Source organism: Pantherophis guttatus, chromosome 6, assembly GCF_059756535.1.
Source record: "Pantherophis guttatus breed Tessera chromosome 6, ASM5975653v1, whole genome shotgun sequence".
Classification (NCBI taxonomy): Eukaryota; Metazoa; Chordata; class Lepidosauria; order Squamata; family Colubridae; genus Pantherophis; species Pantherophis guttatus.
In genome coordinates this window covers 22,935,420-22,949,325 of record NC_142068.1, presented here as the reverse complement: position 1 = coordinate 22,949,325, position 13,906 = coordinate 22,935,420, and the positions used below count along the sequence as shown (strand labels likewise).

Genomic DNA, 13,906 nt, shown 5'->3' with positions numbered 1-13,906 from the left:
AGTTGGACACAATGTCAGTTTATTTAAATCAATAGGCTTTGTGTCTCCAATTGCATTTATTCCTATTTATGATACTGATGGTATTTTCTCATTTTTCTCTATTGCCCATTTTCAAATGCATTGATAAAATTGATTGTGCTAGTAGCAAGTTCTTATAATTAACTTGATAATTTTTTTAAAAAAATCAAGCCTGACTTTGTGGATATTAGGAATAATTTCCCATATTCTTGTCTCCAAACAATACAAAACTAGTTTGTCATTACTTTCCTCTGGAATTTTTAAAAAATTTCTTAGTTTAGCTTACATGGCTGGTAGTTCCATACAAGTGCTAATCAGGCCCTTAATACTGCTTTCAAGTTTGTATATGATTGGCCAGTGGCTACCACTAGAAACTCTAAAATAAAGTTATTGATACTGTACAGTACTGTACTAGATTTCTAGTTCTTGAATGTTAAGGATAAATCCTTTAGTTTTTAATTGACAATAGCTTTATAGACATTTTAATGGACAATAGCCTGTAGTTTTCTGATTAGCCTGTAATCTCTATGCTTTGCAGATCAAGAAAAAAATCAATTAGTGGTCAGTGATTTAGATCAGAGCAAAAAAAACCAAGGTTCAAATATCCAGTTTTCCATATTATTCACCAGGCATCCTCAGTCTTGTTTCCATCTCTTAGCCTACTGTTTCTCACAAAAATGTTGTCAAGATAAAAGAGAAGAGCTAGATATGCCAGAACTACTATGGGGAAATGGTTATAATGTATAAATAAAAAAATGAAGACACTGATTAAGAGTTGCATATGATTATATATGATTTTGTTGAAAAATTCTAGGAAACAGTTTTTTTCCTTTATTAAAAAAATTAAAAATATGACTTTTGATTCTAATACCTTTCAAATTGTATGGGATTATGTAATGTAACTTGTCGAAAGACTGATTAAAGATAGTTATTAAAGTGTAGACACCAAGCGGGCAGGAATAGCCAACACTCCAGAAGATAGGCTCAAGATACAGGAGGATCTTGACAGACTTCAACATTGGGCGCTATCTAACAGAATGAAATTCAACAGTGAACAAAGTAAGGTTCTACATTTAGGCAAGAAAAACAAAATGAACACGTACAGTATATGTGGTATCTTGCTCAATAGTAGTAAATGTGAGATGAATCTTGGAGTCCTGCTGGACAACCATTTAGATATGAGCCAGCAGTGTGCAGCAGCTGCCAAAAAAGCCAACAGAGTTCTGGCCTGCATAAACAGAAGGATGGAATCAAGATCATGTGAAGTGTTTATACCACTTTATAATGCCTTGGTAAGGCCACACTTGGAATACTGCATTCAGTTTTGGTCGACACTATGTAAAAAAGATGTTGTCACTCTAGAAAGAGTGCAGAGAAGAGCAACAAAGATGATTAGGGGACTGGAGGCTAAAACATATGAAGAATGGTTGCAGGAACTGGGTATGTCTAGTTTAATGAAAAGAAGGATTAGGGGAGACATGATAGCAGTGTTCCAATATCTCAGGGGTTGCCACAAAGAAGAGGGAGTCAAACTATTCTCCAAAGTACCTGAGGGTAGAACAAGAAGCAATGGGTGGAAACTAATCAAGCAGAGAAGCAATTAGAACTAAGGAGAAATTTCCTGATAGTTAGAACAATGAATCAGTGGAACAACTTGCCTGCAGAAGTTGTGAATGGTCCAACACTGCAAATTTTAAAGAAGATGTTGGATAACCATTTGTCTGAAGTGGTGTAGGGTTTCCTGCCTGGGCAGGGAGTTGGACTAGAAGACATCCAAGGTCCCTTCCAACTCTGTTATTCTATTCTAACACATACATAATGGATATAATAATAAATGCAAAGAAACATAATGATATAAATGTGTTCCAATCAATTAAATTTGCTGAATTTAAGATATGGTGCTATCATTTTTACTTGAAAATTCTTATTAAATAATTCTGGTAGACCAGATTAAGCATGAACTAGTGGTGTGTATGAAGAGAGAAAGAGAGACAAGACCACAGGAAATGACTTCAGTTTATGGTGTATTAATCAGGTCCACTTTTCCTTGCTACAATACATGAAGAATGATGAGAAACTGGGAAGAGTGCAGAGAAGAACAAAAAATATAATGAGGGGCTTGAAGGCTTAATCCTAAAAAGATCAGTTAACTGTTAAAAGAACTATACATATTTAGCCTAAAGAAGAGAAGGTGAAGAGGATGATAGCAGTCTTTGAATACCTGAACAGCAGTCATGGAGGTATAGATTATTCTCCACAGTTCCTAAAGGTAGGGCAAGAACCCATACTGGGTAGAAGTTTTACACATAGAGAAACTCTTTGTCTGGGATAGTCTGAAGACTCATTTCCTAGGCGGGGGATTGGACTAGAAGTCCCTTCATGGTTCTGCAAAAGAAGACCATTCAAAAAATGAACAAACCCCACCCTATGGTCTTATCTCTTTCTGCCTTCAGAACAAAAGCTTCCTTAAATAAGATTGTTGACTTTAAATAAGATTGTAGACTTTTAGGGAAACCCCTAAATGTATTGCGCTTTGATTTATTGTGATTTTTCTTTGAATGATAAAAGTCACACAAAGGATTTCTACAGATCCTTGTAGTCAGGCGAAACCTGACTCAAGTCCTAATGGATGATCACTTAAATATGAGCCAGCAGTTTTGCAGCAGCAGCCAAAAAAGCTAATACAATCCTTGGTTGTATAAACAGAGGCATAGAATAAAAATCATGTAAAGTATCAGTACCGCTTTATAAAGCCTTAGTAGGACCACACCTGAAATACTGCATATAGTTTTGGTCACCACATTACAAAAAAGATGTTGAGACTTTGGAAAAAGTGCAAAGAAGAGCAACTAAGATGATTATGGGCATTGAGACAAAAACATATGAAGAATGGTTGCAGGAATTGGGTATGGCCATTCAAAAGAAAAGAAGGACTAGGGGTGACATGATAGTAATACTCCAGTATTTGAGAGGTTTCCACAAAGAGGTGGGGGTCAACTTATTTTCCAAAGCATCAGAAGATAGGACAAAAAACATTGGATGGAAACTAATCAAGGAGAGAAGCTCATGGAAGTAAGGAGAAACTTCCTAACAGTGAGAACAATTAACCAGTGGGAACAGCTTGCCTTCAGAAGTTGTGGGTGCTTCATCAATGGAGGTTTTTAAGAGGAGACTGGACAGTCACTTGTCTGAAATGGTATCGGGTCTTCTGCTGAGCAGGGGGTTGGACAAGAAGACATCAGTCCTTTCCAGTTCTATTCTGATTGAACCATAATCTCCTACTCCCATTAAAAAAAAATTCTTTTAGTCAAGCATCACAACCAATTTCATTTTTTTAAGGGAAACTGTCTCTATTATACTTCTATGCCAAACTTTTACCAACGTTAATATGGTTAATATGATACTGGCATACTTTTCTGTAGTTCCAGTCATTGGAAGAATGGCCACTAATGGCTGTAGTCATGGTGGGTGGTAGGGTTGGGAAAGGGTTGTGTGCCCACTGCTTATATAAACCAAAGAAGGTTTTAATACAACTGATGGCAAAACTGGACTAAATGGATTCAATTTGGTTTCCTGATCATGTTAACTATATGCTTTCTCTAGTACAGTTACTGTAGGTCACAGCAGACGCTAAATGAGGATTTGCTTCTGCCCAGGAGCTAGAAGACACAGTGAAGGAAAATCAAAGTCTCACAATGGCATGATCAGCTCCATTATTGCTTTGATTTGAAATAAATTGCAAAAATGGCAATTTAGCTCTCAAAACAATTCAGTGTCATGGTGATGGGTAAACCTGGAACTCATTCAGGAAAAGAGCATAGAGTTTGTACTGAAGGGCTACATATGAATAAATATGTGTTTGCTGATAAGAGAAAATAAATAAAGTATATTTCTAATTATATCATTCTAATTCTATTTTTATTCATTATTCATTCTTATTCATTATTCATTCCTACTCATTATTAAGAATTCTATTCTTATTCTTATTCTATTTTTATCAAGTGTAAGTGAAGAAAAATAATGAAAATTCTTTAGCCTGAACAGTGGTTCTAGCAAATATGATGAAGTCGGTGACCTTTAAAATTGCACACAGGCCAAAACACAAATTCAGAGAACTAGGGCAGCAAAAATTAGAATAAGATAAAGATGATATCAAAACAGTTGGTTCATATCACGTAGGGATGAACTTTTTGATTGTTTTCCATCTGATAATGTGAAAACAGATCGCCTCAAAGCTATGAGAGACAGTATGGTACAGACGTGGGTTTCAGCAGGTTCTGATCAGTTCTGGAGAACTGGTAGCGGAAATTTTGAGTAGTTGAGTAGAACCGGTAGTAAAAATTCTGACTAGCCCTGCCCCCATCTATTCTCTGCCTCCCAAATTCCAGCTGATCGGGAGGAAATGGGGATTTTGCAGTAAGCTTCCCCTAGATTGGGGAGGGAATGGAGATTTTACAGTATCCTTCCCCTGGAGTGGGGTGAGAATGGAGATTTTACAGTATATTTCCCCTGCTACATCCACCAAGCCATGCCCACCAAGCTATGCCATGCCCACCAAGCCACACCCACAGAACCGGTAGTAAAAAATTTTGAATCCCACCACTGGTATGGTATAGTGTTTGGAGAATTGGGTTATGATAATATAGGCATAGGTTTGACAACCAACAATTCCTGCCTTTCAGTTTAATTGAAACAAATATATCTCTAAAAATATTATATAATGGGAACAAAGGGATCACATACCTATCCCTAAGCTCTGCTGAGGAAACAGAATAAATATATTAAAATGAATTGTAGCAATGTATGGCAATGTATATAAAATGTTTAGAAGTTCTCAAAATTATGCCCTTTCAGGCTCTAGGTGAGTAATGGATAACATATTTGAATATTGTCCACATTCAGTAAAATAAAATTATGAAATAATGGGCCAAAATAAGTCTCACTTCAACTTTTTTTCTGTAGATTTCTCTGTAGATTGTTTACTTATGCATATCCCAAATATGGACGAAATGCATATCTGCAAAAAAAATTGCACACCTAATTTATAACTATACAGATAAATTTATGTCCTGCACTTCATGTAAAATAGTGGCATTCCAACTGCCAGCAGAGAGCAGTGTTTATTAAAAATACAATTAATCAAATATAATATTTAAAAACACAAAATAGTGTTAATTGTATACCTACATTTTGTGTCTATTTGAAAGAAGATTTTTTTAAAACAGTAATTAGCATTTAAAATAGGTGTTGGAAGAAATATTCATCTGGTTCAGTCCCAAGTGGAGAGAAAGACACTGGAAACATGGAGGTTGATTGGAAAGATGGTTTAATGGTGAAGCAGAACCACCAAGCGCGTGTGATTCTGGGTAGCTGACCACATGGAGTGGAGAGTGAGGGTTATTTATACCCTCTCTTGGGCCTTGCCTTTGAGCTTCCTGTTCCTGTGCAAGAAATGTATTCTATTGGCTGCAGCAGAGGTGGGTTTCAGCAGATTCTGACCAGTTCTGGAGAACCGGTAGTGGAAATTTTGAGTAGTTCGGAGAACCGGTAGTAAAAATTCTGACTGTCCCCACCCACATCTATTCTCTGCCTCCCATGTCCCAGCTGATTGGGAGGAAATGGGGATTTTGAAGTATCCTTCCCCTGGATTGGGGAGGAAATGGAGATTGTGCAGTATCCTTCCCCTGCCATGCCAACCAAGCCACGCCCACCAAGCCATGCCACACCCACCAAGCCACACCCACAGAACCGGTAGTAAAAATTTTTGAAACCCACCACTGGGCTGCAGGGCCATGCAGGGGTCATAGCTGAACTTGTAGGTTTTCTGAGTAAAGCTTGGTTGAAGCTTGCTGAGTGATGCAATGTCCCCAGGTGATTTTGTAATGCACTGAGCCCTGCTGTTAGATAATCCTATAATGTCCTGGAGGGTCATGTCTTAATCCAATCACCCTGGAGCTGAAGGTCTTTTGTTTTGTATATAGACTGGCCCAGTCCTTCTCAATGGGCACCAGATATCTGCTGGGGGCAGGGAGCTGAAGCTCTGAGTTTCTGTCTCCCTTAAGATTTCTATTTCTGTTAGGGAAAATATATTCTATTTTTAAAAAATATTTTCTAAAATATTTTATTCTTCTAGGAGAGGGGTGGGTGCTAACTTTCTACATAGGGAACCATTTTAGTTTTCCTAACTAAGTAATAATTGAGGTAGACTGACTACTTCCTAGCAATGTTTTTTGTTTTGTTTGTTTTTATTAAATTTGTTTACCGCCCTACTCCCGAAGGACTCAGGGCAGTGAACAGGCACAAAATAAGACACATAAATACAAAAGTTAAAACATGATTAAAACCCAATTAAATAATTTTTGCCCGAGACAATTTAAAACTCCCAATAATTTAAAACAAATTAAAATTTCAGTTTAAAAATTTAAAAGAAGGGGAGAAAATTAGGCCAGGCCGGCCTGCTGGAATAGGAATGCAATGGATATTTACAGTAAGTTGTATTGCCTGTAATTGGGGAGAGGTACTGCTATTTGAAATAGTTATCACACTAGTAACTTGTTTTCCGATGAATCTCTCCAGTTATTCTTAAAACTGTCTAAATTAGTGGCCATCACCACATTTGATGGCAATAAATTCCATTTGATGTATTTTTGCTGGTTGTTTTGGTTACATTTTTCAGCTTTAAAATGATTATTGCATTTTATGTAACAAAACATAAAGTGAATGCATGCATGAATAAATTAATGAAGTTGAGATGACCCAATTCCTATGAATTAGGAATTACCTGCATTATGTCCTTAAGCTGAATAAGTAGAACTGTGCACGTCTTTTCTAAGGTAAACAGGAAATGCCTGGATTCATCAATCTAGTATTTAAGGGGAAGAAATAAACAAATGTTACTATACTAAATTCAAGCCAGATAACTGGTCTTGTTTATCTTGTGAATGGTGGACAAGTCATTAAATAAGATTTCAAAAGTTCTTAGTATCTTAAGTCTTACATTCATTATATGTTTCTATGTAAAGTTGCCATCTCAAAACTGACAAGTTCCTTCAAGAGATGGTAATTAAGGTAGGCAGTTCATTCCATTCCATTTTATAAAGCTAGTAAGATGGCCTGGTTAAGGTGCTATAAATCAGATTACATCTCAACATATGACAGCACCTGGCTGGCATTGTTTGGAATCCGAAGTTAAGCAAAGCCAAACCTAGTTAGTACTCATATGACAGGCTATGAGGAAATCCAAGGGGCTACATAAAAATATCCCAGAATAAGGCAATGGAAAATCACTATCATATTTGCCAAGAAAACAATAAGGATGTACTCATGAATTAACCAGGAACTGAATTCAAGTTGAAGGGTATTTTACTTTGTAAAATTAGGATTAAAGACATCCATATTCAAGTAGTCACTCATTCTTGGAAGTTCACTTAGTCATTTCTTTCTCATCAAACTTATGTCATAGTGTTGTCATACAGATAAGCTTGTGAAGAAAGATGCTGTAGAACACATGAAGGTTCTTAACAAAAAGTCATATATAAATCTAACATTTTTAAAAGAATCACATCACAGTTGCTTAATTGACATCCACTCATCTCTCAAGTACCTGAAGAAACCTATCACATAACTCAGATCTGTGAAAGGCGCTGAATTTACATTTTCTCCAATTTCAGTGTCACCCTGTTGACTTTCTGAACAAGTCACCAATCCCAGTTCTTCTTTGTTTTCTACATTCTCTCATTGGCCATTATTAAAGTAATAAAAGAAACAAAATAACCCACTACCCACTGAAGTTTAAGACTGGGTACTGCAATGTGCTCTACAGAGTGACTACTCCTGATAAGAATATTCTTAAGGTAGGAGATAATGAGCTTTCTTTTTTTTAAATGATGTCTGTATTTCAAAAAATATTGGGTCTACTGATATTTCTGTCAGTTGAAGATAATTCACCAAAGCAATTATACAAAAAACATTTGAATAACTGCAAAAAGATAACCCACTTTTTCTGGAAAAATTCAAGATGGAAGTTGTCAGAGCGAAGTTAAAAATAAACAAACAACAACCCTGATAATTTTCTGTTGAAGACAAATGCAACAATGGAGTTATCCAATCCCCTTTAATATCCATATTAAACCAGAATGAAAAAGAAGACACTGAAGCTAAATGAATATATATGGGGAATGTAATAACAATTAGGCATTTTAAGAAAATGTGTTTATGAAGTATAGATGCTTAATATTTTATTTAGAATATTTTAAGACATTTTGTTCACTAAACACTTCAAGTGCAATGCAGAAAAAGTAACATGGTATTTTATGCAGAATATATCAAGGGCCTGAGGAAAATAAATATGAGACGAAAAAATAGAAAACGGATCACTCCAGGTATCAATGAGTTAGGAAGATAGGAAGCTGTTTATATCGCCACCAGACATCTAACTCGTTATTCTTTGCATTAATTTGTAGCAGTTAAATACATGTAGCAATGTCACTAAGGAAAGGAAGCAAAGGGAATAAGCAGAAAGCAAGAATAATTTATTCAATCTGAATGGGATGCATTCATTACAATTACATATCAATAATTTGAGCAGCTCTTCAATATGAAATCTAAGACTAAAGTCCAGAATTTAGTTCCAGATATATAGATTCAGTCACACTTTTCTTTAAGATATGTTCACCCCCTTGAATTATTTGTAAAAATAATAAGGGAGGGATATAAACAAATAAATAGTCTGCCTACTTGGTTTTAAATTAAAATGTGGTCAGAACCCCATGATTTTGAAATGTGTCAATACCTATTTTTAGATGATAAAATAGTCATTTCTGTTTGTTATGGAGTTCCCATGTCTAGTAAGAGATGTACATGCTAACTATCGGTAGATATTCATCAGGACAGATCTATTGCCATAAATATTCATCTCTAAACTTATGATATTATCCCATTCATATCAGAAAGTACATGTGGTGGACCACCTTTGATAAAGGACATTCCAATGTGTCTGGCTTGAAAGAGCTCACATGCTGGTACATAGACTAATATTTGGACTCAGCATAAGATAGCTTCATATTTATAAAATTTTGGATGGAAGCATTAAGGATTAAAATGTATTAAAGACCACAAAGTGCTGGAAGCTCAGGTAGATTCTGTAATTCTACAAAATCAGGTAGAATCTGTAATTCTTCAGAATGGAGTTTTAAAATAAGAGAATGTTGGTTTGAGAGTTATAGAGAAATTATCCTGGTATTGACATTCCCAAAAATTCTAAACGGCCAGTTTTTGACAGAGATTGTGGGAGTTATTGCCCAACGCATCTGGAAGGTATCTTCTCTAGGATTGGTACCATTGAATAAAGGATTAAATATAAATATAAAGTATACATATTGGTATATAAAACAATCTATTTCATAAAGAAAATCAATGAAACAAATTGTAGTTCTTCTCTGGAAAAGCTGTTCATTATGAATAGAGGACGGTATCCTATACCCCATCAGGCTGCTGATTATCTAATTACAAATTTTAATTTTGGCTGGCAATGGCTTTCCAAGCAAGTTCCTGTTTGTTGAACGAGCATTACTACTGAAAGTCTATGCATGTGTGTGGGAGCTGTGGGAATTGCATCAATGTCCTCATTCAGCTAATAGTATAGACGTGTGCATGATTAAGAGCAATTTGTGCTTTTAACCATAAACACATATTGATCTTATATGAATAGGGATAAATCATGCATAACCATCATGTATTAAGCTATAAAATTAAATACTGATATGATAAAACAACAGCCAAGTAAGGATTCAGAGATGCTCTTTCCCAAAAATATAATTTCATTTAGAGCAAGGTTTCCAAACTATGAGGCAATATATTCCTTGGGAAGGTGAAGAGCGAGGCCAGGGAAGGTGTGAAAATTTTTAATTTTTATATGTCTTTATTATAAACTTCTTTTCAGAAAGTACTGCTGGTGCTTTAAGCTTCTCCCTTCCCACCGTTAATCATGTATTGCTCAGTTCTGTTTACCAGAGGTTAGACTTTGATAGACACAAGTCTATCCGAAGGTTCCTTCCTGAGTGTTTCTGTTGGCGTTCTGCTTCAGTAAAGCCCACAGGCCATTTACCTTGCTAATTGTTTGAGTTATGGAACTCTTACAATGCAACAGATTGTCTACAGTTGTTTGGAGTAGAACATACCAGAGCAGACCTGAATAGGAGACTGACCATATAACCCTTCACATCTTGTTTGAACCCACTGTCAGCGTCTTTGAAACAACCTCTCTCTTGTTTGTCTCTTGGCTGGCCTTAAAGCTAGGGATCCTGAGCTTGGTGTCTTATTATCAGGTTTTTTTTGGCAACACAGATCTCTCACCACGTTGGGGACAAAGTACTCTCTGAAGTGAACTAGTCATACAGTGATGATAGCAAAGTAAAAATTACTGTTTTGCTCCTAAATTCAAATACATTAAAAATACATGCACACAAAGACATTTCCCCCCAAAGATAACAGCACTAGAAGAGAACGGAATTAGTGATATGCTATTTAGATAAAACCATGTAGCAGTGGATCCAAATATAGTCAGGCTACTATTGTCCTGCAGCAAAGGCTTCCTATTGCATTCAGTCATACCATATTTGAATCAAATGGTAATTCACTCATGTTATTCTGCAGTTTTATAAATGTGAGGAGATGGTGACTATTACTTGGACACTGAGCTTTACATACTCTGTGAACACCCAAGCGGAACTTTTATCTTTTTTCCCTTTTCTTTGCTTTTGTATAATTCTCCCTTTCTCCTTGGTCCTGTTTTGTCTCTCCCCCACAATTTCTCTTTCTTTTCAGTTCTTCTAATTTTTGTGCCCCTCTTCTTCTTTCTGTGGTTATGTGAGAAAGATAACCATTTGTTTATGGGAGAAGCTGAGTATTATATAGGATTTTGTATGTGCTTCTATTTTTTTTCCTTCTAATTTTCGTTTTGGGAAAGATTATCTTAACAACTTTAACTTCCTTCCTTCCTTCCTTCCTTCCTTCCTTCCTTCCTTCCTTCCTTCCTTCCTTCCTTCCTTCCTGCCTTCCTAGGTCATGTGATCACTTTTGCAACCTTTTGATAAGCAAAATCAATGGGGAAGACAGATTCACTTAAGAACTCTGACTAGGTGGCTCAGTGCTAAGACACTGAACTTGTTGATCAGAAAGGTCAGCAGTTCGGTGGTTCGAATCCCTAGTCCAGGTCTCCTGCATGAGCAGAAGGGTTGGACTAGAGGACCTCCAAGGTCCCTTCCAACTCTGTTACTGTTAACTATGTTACTAACTTATCAACTGCAATAATTTACTTAACAACTGTGGCAAGAAAGGTTGTAAAATGGGGCAGAACTCATTTAACGAATGTTTCACAACAGACATTTGGGGCTTAATTGTGGTCATAAATCAAGGCCTACCTTGTAGTTTGAAGACATCACAAGTACTTAGGACAGTATAGATATAAGGCTCCCTCTTTCTGACAAGAGGAAGAGTGGACAGCATCCAGTCCCATATGATTCAAATGTATATTTTCACTGATAATGTGAGTGGCTTCAAATGGACATTTTGACTACATTTGGAGCTTATAGCTAGGCTGCTCAAGGCAGCTCAAGGCAGAATGAATTTGGAAGCCTCAGAAAGAAAGATTTAAAACAGCGCATAAATTTCTTCTCTAGATTGTTCCAGATGGAAGTATACACTGCATTTCATTTGAAGGAAGAGGCCCCAGTCACAGGTGCATTTAAGCCAAATGAGCTTTACTAAATCTTTAAGCTGGAGGTGATTTTGAAAGAAACATTCCCCAATGATATGTTACCACATAAATGGGTAACACAGTCTATTGGCTGTGTGAAACTACTTTTTGATATTTTGTTTTAGTTAACCAAGGGGAGTCTCTGGAAAGCTCATGAAGCAATATACTAGTTATTTGGTTTGGTCTCACAACACCCATCTTGTAATAAGAAAATCTATATGAAATCTTATGAACATGCAGAATAAGTTATAGCCCAAAGAAATGTCTTTCTATTGCATTGAGTTACAAGCATCTAAATTTGCTTCGTATTAAAACCTTTTAATGTGTGTAATTGAGCTTGACTTGATAGTCATTATGAAATCATCTCACAGTTATTTAGCTCTGTAGTGCTCTGAATGAGCTACTTTGAAATATTTTTTTTTGGCTCTCAGAATGTTCCTGTTCACTCAGGCTTATATATCGTGTTTTCCCGAAAATAAGACCCTGTTTTATATTTTTTTGAACTCTGAAATAAGTGCTTGGCCTTATTGCCATGCACTCAAAAGCCCAATTGGGCTTATTATCAGGGGGTGTCTTATTTTGGGGGAAATAGGGTAGCAGAAGAACAAACTCCCACTCATCCATAATTTTTTTAAAAATTGTTATTAGTAATATTAAACAACATTTTCATCACCAGTAGTTAATGGTTGGATTTTTGTATTTGATCTTGCATAGGAGAAATATTTCTACTCTACTTCTAATCTATTTGGACAGATTATTAGATCATGTATGCTTTTCCTGAGATAGATATGAAATGGTTTCCTTGCAAAGCCTGCGAATTTCTCCATCCAGTTTTAATCTTAAAGCAAAGATATGGAAAGTCTGTTTGAGATTCATGACGCAGAAGAATGTTATTTTGATAAAAGTGTCCATTTAACTATTTCTATGACTGTGTTGTGTATGGGAACGCAGTGGCTCAGTGGCTAAGACACTGAGCTTGTTGAACAGACAGGTCGGCAGTTCAGCGGTTCAAATCCCTAGTGCCATGTAACGGAGTGAGCTCCCATTACTTGCCCCAACTTCTGCCAACTTAGCAGTTCGAACCTAGCATGTAAACATGCAAGTAGAAAAATAGGGACCACCTTGGTGGGAAGGTAACAGCGTTCCGTGCACCTTTGGCATTTAGTCATGCCGGCCACATGACCACGGAATTGTCATCAGACAGAGCTGGCTCTTTGGCTTAGAAATGGAGATGAGCACCACTCCCTAGAATCGGGAATGACTAGCACATATGTGCGAGGGGAACCTTTACCTTTACCTTTATGACTGTATAGGAATTGGTATAAGAATTGGTATAGGAATTGGTATAGGAATTCTTGTAACCAAAGAGGATCATCTAAGAGGATCCATTTTGAAGGGTAGTGAGTATTATTGCATCCACATCCCCAAATAGAATGGGATTTGAAGTCTTCCAGCCTGCTCAAGCCTTCCTTCGTTGCTTTTGCTTAGAGGTTCTGTGTTATCTTTTAGTGCTGGGGTCTCCAAACCTGACAACTTTAAGACTTGTGGAGACTTCAACTGGGAGACTTCAACTCCCAGAATTCCCCAGCCAGGACATGGAGAAGTCTGTAAGACTTAAACTTGTCAAGTTTGGAGACCCTTTAAAGTTTGGTTTAATGTAGGAATATATGGTCTTGTTACACAAGACTACAACTAGTCTTTTCTGTGGCATGGAGTTAGGACAGGTTTGCCTTGGGCATACTCTATACTAGTGTGATACAGATACAGACAAGTCTATTAATGTCTACTGTCAAACCAATTTTCTCTTCTGGTCATTTTGCACTTATTTTCAGCCTGATTAGCTTCCTTACAATAATGATTTTCTATGCAGTTAGGGAGCTTGTGAAATAGAAGTTTTGATTACATGGAGAGTCCAAGCATATCTCAATGTATGAAGATCACCATTCCATTGAACAGGTAAAGGCCAGAGGTAAGAGTTGATGATTGTTGATTGATACCCAAAAATATAAGATTACAAATCTTCAAGAGTAAGCTTTATTAATCTTCAGCTTTATTAATTTCACCATTTGCTGTACAGTACTGGTTCCATATTTTCTTTCCATATACAAGTGGTTCTCAACTTACAACAGTTTG

At 36.5% G+C, this 13,906-nt stretch overlaps 1 protein-coding gene across 3 annotated transcripts in view; it reads left to right on the top strand.

The window, feature by feature from the left end:
• OTOL1 (otolin 1) overlaps positions 1–13,906 on the top strand; it is a 40,615-nt gene that overhangs the window by 19,263 nt on the left and 7,446 nt on the right. The window lies entirely within an intron of this gene.